The sequence below is a fragment of the Mustela nigripes genome, chromosome X, assembly GCF_022355385.1.
Source record: "Mustela nigripes isolate SB6536 chromosome X, MUSNIG.SB6536, whole genome shotgun sequence".
NCBI classification, from domain to species: domain Eukaryota; kingdom Metazoa; phylum Chordata; class Mammalia; order Carnivora; family Mustelidae; genus Mustela; species Mustela nigripes.
This window is the reverse complement of record NC_081575.1, coordinates 67,689,223-67,704,685: the sequence shown is the minus strand read 5'-3', so window position 1 is coordinate 67,704,685 and position 15,463 is coordinate 67,689,223. Positions and strand designations below refer to the sequence as shown.

General features: G+C 46.7%; 1 protein-coding gene across 7 annotated transcripts in view; it reads left to right on the top strand.

Annotated features, from left to right (window-relative positions):
• The window catches only part of NHSL2 (NHS like 2), a 263,397-nt gene that overhangs the window by 6,003 nt on the left and 241,931 nt on the right, over nt 1-15,463 (top strand). The window lies entirely within an intron of this gene.

The following is a 15,463-nucleotide window of genomic DNA, read 5'->3' as shown; positions in this document are numbered from 1 at the left end:
TAAGAAACTTCACAGGCTTACTAGCTTTGCTGCTTTATATACCCTTTCTGGAGGCCTCAAATCAACTTATCCTCAGGTCATTACCTTCTGGCCTTGCAAAGAGGACACAACTTTGTCTGGGTTCCCTTACCTTTCCCCCACCCTTGTGCTGAGTGTTAAGACTCTGAGGCAAATGAGACCTAGTCTCAGAGCTCCCACTGGAGGCACCTGGGTGGCTAGGTCGGTGAACCTTCCGACTCTTGATTTTGGCTCAGTTCATGATCTCAGGGTTGTGAGATCGAGGCCTGCATCAGGCTTCACGCTCAGTGTGGTGTCTACCTAAGATTCTCTCCCTCCCTCTGTCCCTCCTTTCCCTCCTCTCTCTCTCTCTCTCTCTGTCTGTCTCAAAAAAAAAAAAAAAGAAAAGAAAAAGAAAGAGCTCCCACTGCAGGGGTGGGTGCCATCTCATTTCCTGTCAAACCAGCACATGGTGCCAGGATATCAGGCCCTCTCCTCCTGCAGGTGGGGGAGAGCTGATAGCCAGAACCAGGACCCCAGTTCACACCCCAGAGTATTTTCCATTCAGTCTGGTTTGGGGTCCAAGAATGGAACTTGGGCTTTTAGAATCCCCTGTGGTAAAAACAAAAATAAAAACCAAGCAGTGATAGACCGCTCCTGGGAATTCAGCAGTGCTTTCACATGAATCTGTAGATTTAAAATTGATGACCTATCTTTCTGCATAGGCAGAGTAGTGCTTATTTGGTAACTGGACAACGCTTGGTGGATCTGCAGACCCCAGACTTGGGATAATGCCATGGCCTTCTAGAATCATCTTCTCTTCCACTGGAAGCCACTAGTTTCACCTTGATGGTTCAAGCTATCAGCTCTTTCCTGTTCCACAGAATTCCATAATTTCACTCTGACCAGCTCTCACTGAAGTTTTCAAGTGAGAGTGCCCAGGATGGTCATATCCAAAAGGACAATGCAACATGAATAACGCCACAAAGAGGAGGTGTGTTAACTAAGTGTTGGCACAAGTAGGCTCGCAAGCAGGCTCTGTGTGCAAGGCAGTGGGTCTGAACATGCATCAAGACCCTAGGCATGGGGCGCCTGGATGGCTCAGTCGTTGGGCGTCTGCCTTCGGGTCGGGTTATGGTCCTGGGGTCCTGGGATCCAGCCCCACATCGGGCTCCCTGCTCAGCGGGAAGCCTGCTTCTCCCTCTCCCACTTCCCCTGTTGTGTTCCCTCTCTCGCTGTGTCTCTCTCTGTCAAATAAATAAAATCTTAAAAAAAAAAATACCCTAGGCATCAGTCTTTTCACTTGGGAGGTTTGAGCAATTGGGCAGCTCCCTGTCCCTCCTTCTCTAAAGTGTGAGCTCCTCAATAGAAAGTGAGCCCCTCAGGGGCAGAGATCTTCATCTGCTTTTTAAAAAACTCATTTATTTATTTGAGAAAGAGAGTGCATGCACGTGGAGAGGGCAGAGGGAGAGGGAAACTTTAGCCGACTCCTTGCTGAGCTCAGAGCCCGACTCGGGGCTCGATCCCATGACTCTGAGGCCAGGACCCGAACTGAAACCACCCAGGGGCCCCGAGATCTTCATCTGTTTCTACTGCTGTTTCTCCAGCCCCTAAAATAGCACTCGGCATCTAACAGACACTTAATAAATGCCTATTAAGTTCAGTTTGTCCCTTTTTTATAGCCATCACATGCATATTTACTTAATTATTTTTTAAAATATTTATTTGCGGACGCCTGGGTGGCTCAGTGGGTTAAGCTGCTGCCTTCGGCTCAGGTCATGATCTCAGGGTCCTGGGATCGAGGCCTGCATCGGGCTCTCTGCTCAGCAGGGAGCCTGCTTCCTCCTCTCTCTCTGCCTGCCTCTCTGCCTGCTTGTGATCTATCTCTGTCAAATAAATAAAATCTTAAAAAAAATATTTATTTGAGAGAGAAGGAGAGAGACACAGGGAGAGAGAGAGAATGAGAGAGAGAGAGAGAGAGCGAGACTATGAATGAGCAGGGGGAGGGCAGAGGGTGAGGGAAGCGCAGACTCCTGGTGCAGGACTCTATCCCAGGACCCTGGGTTCATGACGTGAGCTATCCAGGCACCCCGAGCCATCCCATTTTATTGAGCACCTGATTCTGGGCCTGGCCCCGTGCTGGTTTTGGGGAACATACAGCCTAAGTGAAATGTAGCCCTGCAGTCCGGCACGGAAAACATTGAATCGTTGTACTGCTCTGGAGGCAAGTCTGGGGGGGTCAAGGGAATGCTAAGAAGGCACACCTGAGTCAGCCCGGAGGCTTGTAAAAGCTTCTGGGACGATGTGATGTCTGAGTTCTGAAGGGTGATCAGGAGCAGGCCAGTTGAAGGAGGAGGAGAAGGAGGAGGAGGAAATTCCTGGTACAGGAAGTAGCCTGTGCAAGGCCCAGGAGATGTGAGAAGGCCAGTGAGGGGGAGGAACTAACTCAAATGATTCAGGAAGAGAAGGGTGCAAGGAGCGTCTTAACTCAGAATGAGGCCTCAGTAGGGAGGTGGGGTGGAGAAGGCCTCACATCCTGTTGGCTGGCCAAGGACCTGATACTAGAGAATCTTGGGAAGGTTAAGGCGATGCTCTAAGAGTAACTGCGGATTTTCTTGATCTGCATTCAAGTTTTCACTGTCCTTGGGCAGATGAACCCTGCTTCGAAGAGCCAGATCCTGGGTACCTTCCTAAGAGGTCCAGGCCAGGAGGGGCTCCAAGCCACAGTGAGAAAGAAAGAGGGAGAAAAGGCTAGAGTTTCCGTGGCCTCTTCTTTTTTTGTGAGTTGGGACATGGGAGGTTTGACTCTGTCTTTTATTTTTTCTTTATAAATAGCATAGGTTCTTAAGAATGGCCTGTGATTCATTTGGGGGAAAATCAGAAGAATACTTTTTTCTTTGGGAAATGGACTCAAAGAGGATATGAGGTGAAAGAATGATTCAGCTGTTTTTATTTTGACTGAAATTTGCTTCAGAGAACAAGCGTAGTTAACTTCCTGGCAATTTACAGTCAGCCTCCAAGTATCTTCAAAATAGCCAAACTCCTATTATCCTCCCTAGCTAGCAGGCCCCGAGGGAGAGGAGGGAGTGAGGTCTCCTTTATCAACAGACCTTGGGCTCTGTTCTGTGGGAGGAGGCCATGTATCACGGTTGTCAGCAGTTCCCGTGCTGGTGTTCTGTACTCTTATCCCTTCTGATCCGGTAATTCCACTTCCGGGGCCTTGCGCTCTCAGATATTCTGGGAAAAATGTTTGAGGATGCTCCCTGCATCTGTTGGTTATTTGTATTAACTGAAAAAAAATGAAGGTAACTTAAACATTCATCAATAGGGGCATTGTTATCTAAATTTGGACAGGTCTGTATGATAGAATATTAGATAGCTAAGAAAAATCAGGCTTAAAACAAATGTATGGTGATAGGGCCCTGGGTGGTGCAGTTGGTTAAATGTTGGACTCTGGGTTTACGCTCTGGTAGTGATCTCATGGTCATGGGATCAAGCCCCAAGGCGGCTCCGCACTCATTGGTGAGTCTGTTTATGATTCTCTCTCTCCCTCTTGCCTCTGTCCTTTCCCCAATTTGCATGTGTGCAGGCATGCTCTCTCTCTCTAAAATAAATAAATAAATCCTTTAAAAAAAAGATTTTTATTTATTTGACACAGAGAGAGAGAGAGAGTGCACGCGCACAAGTAGGGGGAGCAACAGACAGAGGGAGAAGCACATTCCCCGCTGAGCAGGGAACCTGACGTGAGGCTCGATCCCAGGACCCTGGGATCAGGACCTGAACTGAAGGCAGATGCTTAATCAACTGAGCCACCCAGGCACCCCTAAATAAATAAATCTTAAAAAAAAAACAACCCCCCCCCACAAAACCCAAATGTATGGTGATAGTGCTAAATGGGAAGGCTTGGCATAAAGTGTCATGTATGGTATTATCCAAAATAGGCCTGTACAGTATTCTCCAAAGCAAAGCACATGTATATGGAAAAGAAACTGGAGGGGTGTATGCCCTCATGTTAGCAATGCTTATCTCGGGGTGATAACGATGATAACAAAAGGAACAGTGGTTATCTTTATGAGATCATGAGAGTGGGTGTGATTCTTTTTTTCTTGGACCTTTCCACATTTTTCCAAATGTCCTATATAAACGTGTGTTAATGTTTTTAAAAAGATTATATGTATTTATTTGTCAGAGAGAGAGAGGGCACAAGCAGGAAGAGCGGCAGAGAGAGGGAGAAGAAGGAGGCTCCCTGCTGAGCAGGGAACCTGATGTGGGGCTCTATCCCAGGACCCTGGATCATGACCTGAGCTGAAGGCAGACGCTTAACCAACTGAGCCATCCAGGCATCCCAAACGTGTATTACTTTTTAATAAGCAGGAAAAAACCCCCAGTGAGTGCCATGTTAAGGAAGAGAATACTGGAATTTGGAAGCAACAGCTGTGGGTTGAAATCCCACTTGCCTTGCGCTTATTAGCTGACTCTGGTATCTCTGAGCCCCGCTCCCTCATCTGTAAGAGGGGGTTAATACTACCCAGTTCAGAGGGTTGTTGTGAGGATCCAAAATAACGTAGGTAAATTGCCTGGTGCCTACACCATGATCACACACATGATCGCTAAATACCAACTTACGGAGCTAACGTTCCATGTAGCTGTTTGAAATGCATGGATGTGGGTACTGTCAAGATGAAGTTATAATAAGAATGTTTCCTAGACAGCTCAGAATTGCAGCCATTCTTCCCCTTTCCAGACTATGTAAAGAATGCCTGTGTGCCCACGGAGGAGCAGCATCTAGCTTTTGAGGCTGTCAGCTCATCTCTCCCAACCCAAGGATTTTCCTTTCCTCTGACCCCTCCCTTCATTCTCCCCCACTGACATCTGTTCCCTGCCTTGCCAACCAAAGGGGGAAAGCATTCTTTGGAACTGAAGCCGAGGCCTCACCAAGAGTGCTGGCAGCTATGAGGTGTTTATTGTCACCGAGAATATGCGGTGCTGGCTGACCACAGGACCCACTAAGCTGGGACGCCAACGAGGAGTTCTGTTGAAGCAGCAGAGGACGGATGCAGGCAGTGTCGCCTGCCTTGGGCAGAGCTGTTATGCAAGCATCCTGCTGGTTCGCTTCACCTCTTCCCTTGGGATGTCTATGTGGCTCGTGGCTTTACGTACCAGTTATGCAGAACCAGCTTGCTTGATGGGGGAAGAAACACCTCACAAAAAACTTGCGGGGCCTAAGGTGGTTTCAGTGATGTACCTGGCAGTTTGCCTGAGAGTCCAGTAGGCCTGACTCTTACCAGTGTGGATACGGAGTGAGTAAGCCCTGTTCTCATGACCAGGCAGCCTCAAGGTTATGAACACACCTCTGTAGTGTCTACAACATGCCCAAACCACCAGGAACTTTAGTCACCTCCCTGGGTAGACTGGCTGGTTGCATTTTTCCCCATTTTTAAATTATAGACAGAAATATAGACCCTGGCTACAAATCCAAATTACATGGGGAGCTTAAACAAATTACTAACGCATGAACCCAACCTATACCAGGAAAGCCAGAATTTCTGGGTGATGAGGCCCAGGAATTAGGATTAGTAAAAGATCCCATGGTGGTTCTGATGTGTAGCCAGTGCTGAGAAACACGGCTATGGTATAGATGGCTAAACTGGAAAAGACCAGGTCAGAGCTTCCCAAATTTACTTGACCACATAGTCCTTGAAAAATTGCAATGTATTTATGGATAAAGAGCATGAACTATAATGCAGGTTTAGATTAAATTAAGTGACAGAAAATGGTCTTGTGGATGAATTAGCGGCAAGCAGTAAAAAATACCTTTAGGTAATATATTTTTTTAACTTTATAAAAGAACAAAAGAGATTTTAAAAATGAAAACATTTATGTTGTTAATAAAAAGAATAAATATATGTTAAGGTAAAGTAAATCATATTTTATCGTACATTTTGTGGTTATTAACATGTCATAAAAACCACTGATATTTATTTATTTTATTTTTATTAAAGATTTTATTTGTTTATTTGACAGAGAGAGAGTGCAGGTGCATGCACAAGCAGTGGGAGGAGCAGGCAGAGGGAGAAAAGGCTCCCCGAGAAGCAGGGGCCCGATGCGGGGCTCCCTGCTGGGATTATGATCCAAGCCGAGGGCAGATGCTTAACTGACTGAGCTAACCAGGTGCCCCCAAAACCACTAACGTTTTACTTTTTAAAAAATTTTTTATTATTTTTATTTATTTATAGTTAAATATTTTATTTATCTGAGATATTTATTTTGAGGTAGAGCGAGAGGAAGAACACAAGCAGAGCAGAGGGGCAGAGGGAGAGGGAGATGCGAGACTCGATCTCAGACTCCTGGGATCATGACCTGAGCTGGAGGCAGACGCTTAACCGACTAAGCCACCCAGGCGCCCCCAAACCACTAAAATGGTACTTTTTTTTATGTTGCAGCCACTTAATACAACACATGATGTTACTGGTTTGGACCCCTATGTCAGGTCAACCCGAAGTTACCTCTCTTTGCAAGAGAATATAGAGTCTCCTATACACAAGGCTGATGGAGTGCAGGGAAGAGGAAAGACACTTCCACTTTTTCCTATTTAGTGTTCCAAACTACGCTATGCCAGAAATCACAAATAGGAGTTGAAATGGTTGCCTCTGAATCAATGCCTAGCTCTGGCTCCATGCTTTTCCACATTTTCTTTCTTTTTCTTTTTTTTTTAAGATTTTATTTATTTATTTGACAGACAGAGATCACAAGTAGGCAGAGAGGCAGGCAGAGAGAGAGAGAGAGGGAAACAGGCTTCCTGTTGAGCAGAGAGCCCAATGCGGGGCTCGATCCCAGGACCCTGGGGTCATGACCTGAGCCGAAGGCAGAGGCTTTAACCCACTGAGCCACCCAGGTGCCCCTCCACATTTTCTGATACGGCCCATAATCTCGTAGTGCAGGTAGACTATTGCATTAATAATAGCGCATAAGGGGCACCTGGGTGGCTCAGTGGGTTAAGCCTCTGCCTTCAGCTCCGGTCATGGTCTTAGGGTCCTGGGATCGAGTCCCGCATCAGGCTCTCTGCTCAGTGGGTAGTCTGCTTTCCCCCCTCTCTCTGTCTCTCTGCCTACTTGTGATCTCTTTCTCTGTGTCAAATAAAAAAATAAAATCTTAAAAAATAATAATGCATAATGGTGAGAGCCACTGTACAGATGCATTTAGCACATTTATTTATTTATTTATTTATGCATTTAGCATCTTTAAAAACCTATTATCTACTTCAACAAATGCAGTTTACAAGAAAAAGTATTTATCTTCAAGTTTTTTTCCCCTTCATGATTCCAATAGAAATAGAGTTCTAGAAATTGCATCTAGGCCACTAGCTAACCCAGTGAAAGGAAGAGGACTGGTTCCCAAAGGCATCTCCAGCGTTGGTGACTGCAGTGACTCCCAGTGCAGAACCTCTCCTGTGGCTATTTTGGGATCCTTGGGCAACCACTTAGGCTGGGAAATGGCAGCCCTTGGGGAAATGGCTGGGACAAGAGGGATAAGGAAGATAAGGATAATGGGGGCACTTTTAGTATCCTCCTCCCTGCTGTGATCAGAGGGGAAGGATGCTAAAGGCATCTTTTCTAGTTTACCTTCCAAGCAATAACTGATGCCAAGGTTGAGAAACAAGGCATTAAGAAGAGGCAGCAGTGGGGCACCTGGGTGGTGCTGCCGGTGAAGTGTCAAACTCTTGGTTTCAGCTCAAGTCATGATCTCATGGTCCTTGGACCAAGCCCCGAGTCAGGCTCCATGCTCAGCATAGAGTCTGCTTAAGATTCTCTCCCTTCCTCTCCCTCTGCCCCTCCTGTTCGTGCTCTCTCTCTCTCTCTCTCAAATAAATAGATGAAATCTTAAAAAAAGAAAAAGGAGGCAGTAGCCTCTTCCAAGGGATTCATGTAACAAGGCTGAAGAGTGTGTTTTCAGGAAGAGTTCCACTCAAAATGGTGAAAATTGAAGAAACAATTCAGTACCAAAAGGTGGGGAGGCTCGAGCTCCCAGGAGACTTTGCCATCAAGAGAGACTCGTATCTTGAGGATTCTGGACAGCTGAACATCACCGTGTTTCAATTTCTAACCTGTATTTAATAATGAGTTACATAAGTTTACTCCCTGTCGTGAAATGGCACAATGAACTCTTCGCCCCCCCCCCCCATAATCCCGAGTTAATGAAACAGGTAGATTTAGGAAAGAAACATTATTGACTTACATGGAGATTTTCCATTTGGGCCTGTAGTTTCAAAACTCTCTGATGCACGTTGGGGGGAGGTGGTGAGGGAGGAGGAAGAGACCGTGAAGGTGAGGAGTCTCCCTCCCAGCAAGCGCGTACTGGACTCCTGTCAGATGCCAGTGGAGCTGGTGGCATATATGGCAAATCGGACACCCCTCTAGGTAAAGGGATGGCATGAAGGCAGTCCCCTCTGGATGGACCACTGAGAAAAACCCACTCGTTTTGGTGGAATCTACTGGAAACCCCCCCCACACACACACTTTTTAGGAACAAAGGCCTGTTCTCTGCACATAGCAGTTAGAACAAGTCATTTGCTCTGTTTCTAACTGTTGAAAATGAGAACATCCTCTGGGTGGAATAGTTTTTATTTATTTTTTTAATTTTCTTTTTAAAAAGATTTTCTTTATTTATTTGACAGCAAGAGACACAGCAAGAGAGGGATCACAAGCAGGGGGCATGGGAGAGGGAGAAGCAGGCTTCTCGCTGAGCAGGGAGCCCAAGGTGAGGCTGGAACCCAGGATCCCGGGATCATGACCTGAGCTGAAGGCAGACACTTAATGACTGAGCCACCCAGGCGGCCCTGGGTGGAAGAGTTTTTTTTTTGTTTTTTTGTTTTTTTTTTTTTTAAGATTTTATTTATTTATTTGACAGAGATCACAAGTAGGCAGAGAGAGAGAGAGAGGGAGGGAGAGAGAGAGAGAGAGAGAAGCATGCCCCCTGCTGAGCAGAGAGCCCAATGTGTGACTCAATCCCAGGACTCCGGGATCATGACCTGAGCCGAAGGCAGAGGCTTAACCCACTGAGCCACCCAGGCGCCCCGGGTGGAAGAGTTTTTAAAAGTCGCCCTCTCTGGGCATAGTAATTACATAAAGGTGCCCTTTGTCCCCGTGCCCTCAGACAGGGCACTGGGCTTGGCTGGGGTTGGTCCCTAACTTGGGACCCCTTGGCAGGGTGCCCTGTTAACCATATAGCTCAGGTAACAGTAGAGGCAGTCCTGTGGTACACAGGGCCAGGCCAGGCACTGGGCGTACAGATACATGCAAGAGCTAGACCTTGTTCTCCGGGAATTTGTAGACTCCCTCTCCGAACCCCCACCCTCTTTAACTCACCCCATCTGCTGCCAGCTCCACCCCTGCCGCATCCCTCCTGGCAGAGTTTCTCTCTATGGTGACAAAATGTCTACCCTCCAGATGCACGGGCTGCTGGCTGTGCTGCTCCTGTCTGCAGCTCCGAGCTAAATGTGTGCTCTCCACAAGGAACAACCAGGGAGAATTGTCTGTCAGGAGGGCTCGCTGCTTCTGGGAGCTGGAGGGGCAAATGTGACCGTCGCCTCACCCTTCAATTATCTGTTGAAAAACTGTCGCGAGCTGTCTAGCTATGCTTTTCGATGGTGGGTTTGGGCATAGCTGGAATAGTTTCCCCTTTAATTTTTGGGTTCTTTCCTAAAGGAAAGCAGTTTATCTCTAATCTGGTGATTTAGAGCTTGCTGCAAGGGCTAATTCCTCCCGAGCTCATTGCACTAAGACTGTGTAAGGCCTGGGGCCAGGGATTAATAATACCAAGTCAATGAGACTTACTTTTTTCTTGAGTCTTCACATTTAGTTGGGAAGACAGTGTGGAAGGAGACAGCCCCACGGCAGGCTGCTAGGTCCTATGTGAAAAGCACAAATTACAGCAGTTGGAGGGGGAATGGGGGGCTTCCATAGCCCTTTTCTGTCTTGTCTTCCAGAAAGCTCCTGTTCATCTGTCAAGACTCCCACTCAACAGTTCCTCCCCCTTATAGCCCTCTCTGACTCGCTCTGCTGTGTTTCTTCTGTGTCTTGGTCCCTTTTGCATCCCTTGGTTTGTCTAGGCGGCCCATCTTACGAGGATAAAGCTGAGACAGAGAATGCCAAATATGGACCGACCCTTCTTGAATTCATTTTTCTTTCCTTCCCTTCACCGCCTCTTGAAAGTAACTGGACCCCTTTCTTCGGACCTTGCCGGAGCAGCCTGGCCATCCCTGGGCTTAAGATGAACTGGAAGCTAGAAGTTACCATTCTTCCTGGAAGAGTTTAAAAGCCTGTCTTACAGATTGGGGGGGCGGTTTGGAAACATGACAGACCTATGGTGGCCTGTGGATCCTGATAAGTTCAGATGAGTTTGAAGGGTTTCCTCCACTGAGAGGGAAATCGGAGTTACATCAGGTTGTTGTGGGCTATGGACAGGCCTTCAGAGAGAGAAAGAAGTGCTGGTCATGAGTCTGTCTTACTTCACTTATTTTGCCCTAGGTATATGCCTAATTCCAGTCTTTGAGCCTCTGTTTTCTTTTTTCTTTAAAGATTTTATTTATTTATTTGAGAGAACAGCAGGGTGGCGGGAAGAGGCAGAGGGAGGGAGAGAAGCAGACTCCCATGCTGAGCAGGGAGCCGGACATGGGGCTCGATCCCAGGACCCCAGGATCATGACTTGAGCCAAAGGCAGACGCTCAACCGGCTGAGCCACCCAGGCACCCCTTGAGCCTCTGTTTTCTATTCATCAGGAGAATCAAATGAAATCCTGTATGTGAAAGGCTTTCTAAACCAAAAATCACCCCCCAAATTTTATGAATTAGTATCCTTGAGAACAGGGAGAGTGGCTGACTCATCCCTCTTTCCCCAGCATCTGGTTTAGAAGTAGGCACACTGCAAACGCTTGTTGAATGACTGAGTGGCCTTGTAAGATATAGGTGTTTGTATTGATTTTAACATTTCCATGGTATCTAATAAATCTGTTATACTAGTTAATGCCCCCAGCTGTTCTGTAATTCCTGACATCACCAACACTCTGAATCTCGGAACACACGAGAGATGGTTTATGGGCTCCTTGATATTTTTGCTTGCAACAGAATATCCTGCTGCCAAATTGACAGTGGTGCCTAGGCTAGGAACTTTGTCTTAAGAGCTTAGGTCCCGGGGTGCCTGGATGGCTCAGTCGGTTAAGCATCTGCCTTTAGCTAGGGTCGTGATCCTGGGGTCCTGGGATCAAGCCCCGCATCAGGCTCCCTGCTCAGCAGGAAGTAGGATTCTCACTTTCCCTCTGCCCCTTCACCTTGCTCATTCTCTCTCTGTCTCTGTCTCTGTCTCACTCTTTCTCTCAAATAAATAAATAAAACCTTAAAATAAAAAAAGAGCTCAGGTCCCTCACCAGACTCCTCAAGGGTGGGGGCTATATCCTATCCATGTTTGTGCTCCCTCAGGGCCCTGGTATGCAGTAAGTGCTCAATACATATTTGCTGACTGACTAACGGGAAAAGGGAATAGCGTGTTTTCACACTTTCATTTGACCAGCCAAATCAACTCCAGATACCAGAAAATGTGACAAATGTCACAGATTACTTCACTTTACTTTAGCATTGAGATGACCCTCCCCACTCCCCCCTTTTAAATTAAAGAACGTTTGGACAGAAAGCCATGGCTTTTAATAGTCTTAAGAGCTCACTGTGTGCCAGGCAGTATGTGAATCATTAACTCCTTTATTGCTCACAACTGTTCTGGGATATAGTTACTGTTATTATCCCCATTTTCTTAGTGAGGAAACAGGCTCCGAGAAGAGTAACTAATTTGGTTAAGAGTTGTGGAGTGAGCTGCGGATCTAGAATTTGAACCTCTATGCATGCTTCCAGTGACAGTGAAGGGTCGGTAGGTCGTACTGAAGGCCAGGAGCAGGAGGAGTGTGTTTTTACCTCCTCAGGGAGGAGCTGAGGTTTGGGTAGGATCAGATGGAAGGCTTTCTAGTGGGACCCAGGAGAGTCAGCAGGACTCAATTTGGTGGGACTAAAAAGACAGTTAAAATTTCTTGGAGGAGCCAAGGAGAGAAAACAGGAAATTGAAATATTCTCTGTGAAATTAACTAACATTTTTGCACTTCCTAAATTTTGAAGCACTTTTACATATGTTATCTCATATGGTCCTCATGACAGCCCCATGAGTTATTACTCCTATTTGAGAAATGAACAAAATAGACCCAGAAAGATTGTAACTGACTTGCCCGTGGTGGCAAGTGGGAAGGTTATAAAGTCTATGAAACCATTCGTTCATTCAGTAAATATTTTCTGAGCACCTACTATGTACCATGCACTGTTTTAGGTGCTAGGAATGCAGCAGTGAACAAAATGGACAAAATTATTTGTCCTCATGGAACTTATAATGTAGAGAAAATAGGAGTTATTTCTTTTCAGTTACCCTCTGTCAGGTAATGGATATTGGTTTTGAACCTTGGCTGTGTTCTAGAATCATCTGGCACATTTTGGAAAAAGAAAGAAAACACTTATGCCTGCGCCCCACTTCAGACCAATTCATCAGAATCTCTAGGGGTGAAGCCCAGGCATCAGTGTGTGTGTGTGTGAGAGAGAAAGAGAGAGAGAGAGAAACAGAAACCTGCTCTACAGGGTTTTAGTGTGCTGTCAAGCTTGAGAAGCATTGGTTGAGAACAGTGAGTCTCAACTTTGGCTGCTTATTAGAATCCTCTTGGGAACTTAAAACACACACACACACACACACACACACACACACACACCAATCTGTGGTCTTCACCTCTGAGGCAACTTAAATTAGAATCTCTGTGGTTGTGTCCTGACATTTGTATTTTGAAATGTTGCCCGCTCAAAGAGTGTTACTGAGTATAAAGTGTGGGGTTTGCATGAAGCTCTTGGGACAAGGAACAACTGGGTCCCATGATCTCAGATAGTCCCCACACCTCTCAAGCATATGGATCATTAATTTTTCACTCTTTTTTTAAAGATTTTATTTATTTGACAGACAGAGATCACAAGCAGACAGAGAGGCAGGCAGAGAGAGAGGGAGAAGCAGGCACCCTGCTGAGCAGAGAGCCCAATGTGGGGCTTGATCCCAGGACCCCGGGATCATGACCTGAGCAGAAGGCAGAGGCTTAACCCACTGAGCCACCCAGGCACCCCTAATTTTTCATTCTTGCTACAGATATTTATTTACCACTTACTATGTACCCTTGTTGTATCCCTTCCTTTTCCTGAGTCCTGATTCCTCCCTCTGTGTAACGATAGACTTGGACATCCCTCAGGCTTCCTGCAGCTCAAACACTATAATTCTATCAGGGACATTGGGCTGGGAATGTTAATAGCTCAGAGACCTCACTCTTGGAGACCCAGATTAACTTATTTGTCCTCTCAACAGTCCCGAATGTTACAGCCAAGAGAAGGAAATTCATGAAAACCCAAAAATGTGTGGACAAGTCTTTTTCCCACATTAAGCAATCTGTCCACGAGGAGCAGATGGACTCTTCATCCTTTGTCTCCCTCACTGTCTTGCTGACCACTGGGTGGGCAACACAGATGGGCGTGCAAGGGCAGGATGGTGGGGGGAGGCGGGGTCTCAGCAGGGTCAGACTCTGAAAGTCAACCAGAGGGAAGAGGCAGAAGAACGTGTGCCTTGCAGCTCACAAGCACCTGGGAGCAGCAGAAAGCGAGCTAGAGGAAGACAGCCTGCCACTTGACCTAGTTCTCTCTGCACTTACGGCTGGTCTGGGCTGGTGGAAGAAAGACAGTAATGCTTGCTATTGCGAGGCAGCATAGTTAGCGGAGTGGTTAAGTGTGTGGACCCTGAGGGCCACTCAACCGGGGTTTGAATCCTCACTTTGCCATTTGCTTTTTTTCTCACCTGGGACAAATAGCCTGACATCTCTTGGCCTCAGTTTCCCTATCTGTGAGTTGGGGAGCACCATAATGACACCCGACTTCGTAGGTAGGTCACGAAGATTACAAACTTGGCAAATGGTTAATGTTTTTACACAAAAATTTTAACTCGTGGTTTTAAGTGTCCAGCACTCTACTCTACTTGTATTTGCTCCCTAACCTTTACATGAAGTAGGTACTATTTCCCAATTTTACAGATGAAGACATTGAAGCACAGAGGTGTGGTCACTGGGGAAAAAATAACCTAGTTAGTAAGTCTCGGAGCCAAGATTTGACTCCAGGGGGCTTGGTTCCTTAGTGCCCACTCACCCCCGGACTATACTGAGTAATGACACCAGCCATTATCTATCTTGGCCTTGAGGCCCACTGATAAAGGAATGGATCTGGGCCCTAGGGATGCAGAACGGAATGAAAGCCAGGTCCTGCCTGGAGGAGTTCTCACCGTAGTTAGGGACAGAAGGCATACGTATAAAAAGATCCCAGTAAAAGGTGCATCATGCCTGGTGCCAAGGGAGTTCAGAGCTTTGTCACATGTCATGCCGTGACAGCTTTGTCATGATGCCTGGCTTGGGGTTGTGTCCTTGACAGACACAGGGAGACTGTTCTGGGCAGAGGGAGCTGTATGGGCAAAGCAAGGAGAGAAGTCTGTGGGTGGCATTTGGGGGGATGGGGAAAGCACCTTTCCCCCTCTCCCACATTGCAAGGAATCATTGGAGGTCTCTCAAACCTGGTGCCAAGGGCAAGGGGCGCCTAGTGCTCCCGGGCCTCTTTCTAGGGATGGCATGGAAGAAGAGAGGGTAGACGCAGAAACTCAGGCTGTCATAGCTGGACAGGCTCTAAGAAGACCATCTAGTCCAAACACTTCATAGCACAGATGGGGAAACTGAGGCCCGGAGAGGAGAAAGGATTGGCCCCAGCAAGGCACCAATAAACTGGGGCGGGCTGTATCAAATCAACATTTCTGCCACGTGGTGACGCATGAGAGCCTGGGCCATTTACCGGCAGTGACATTCAGTAGACCCCGAGTGTCCTATGGTACCCGCTAGTCTTCAGAACGTGCTTCCAAGTTTTCTGCTTTATTTAACTCCCCGGACTGTCATAGATTAAGAGTTGACCATGAGGCTTGGCAGACCTGCCATGGAGGCAGCACAGGGTGAGTTGAAAGAAGACGGCAGAGAGGGACCTCGTGTGAATGTTACCCCCTAGGGACGTTGGAGTTCCTGATCTTTTCCAGAATATTATTTTTAAATGCTTCAGATAAGGTAGACTTACAAAAGAAATCAATTGTACTGAAATACAGTCACCAAAATGTTGTTTGAATTGTGATACAGTGATATATGTGCTTCTTTGCTAATACCTTTTTTTTAAATTAATTTTTTATTTTTTATAAACATATATTTTTATCCCCAGGGGTACAGGTCTGTGAATCACCAGGTTTATAAACTTCACAGCACTCACCAAAGCACATACCCTCCCCAATGTCCATAATCCCACCCCCTTCTCCCAAACCCCCTCCCCCCA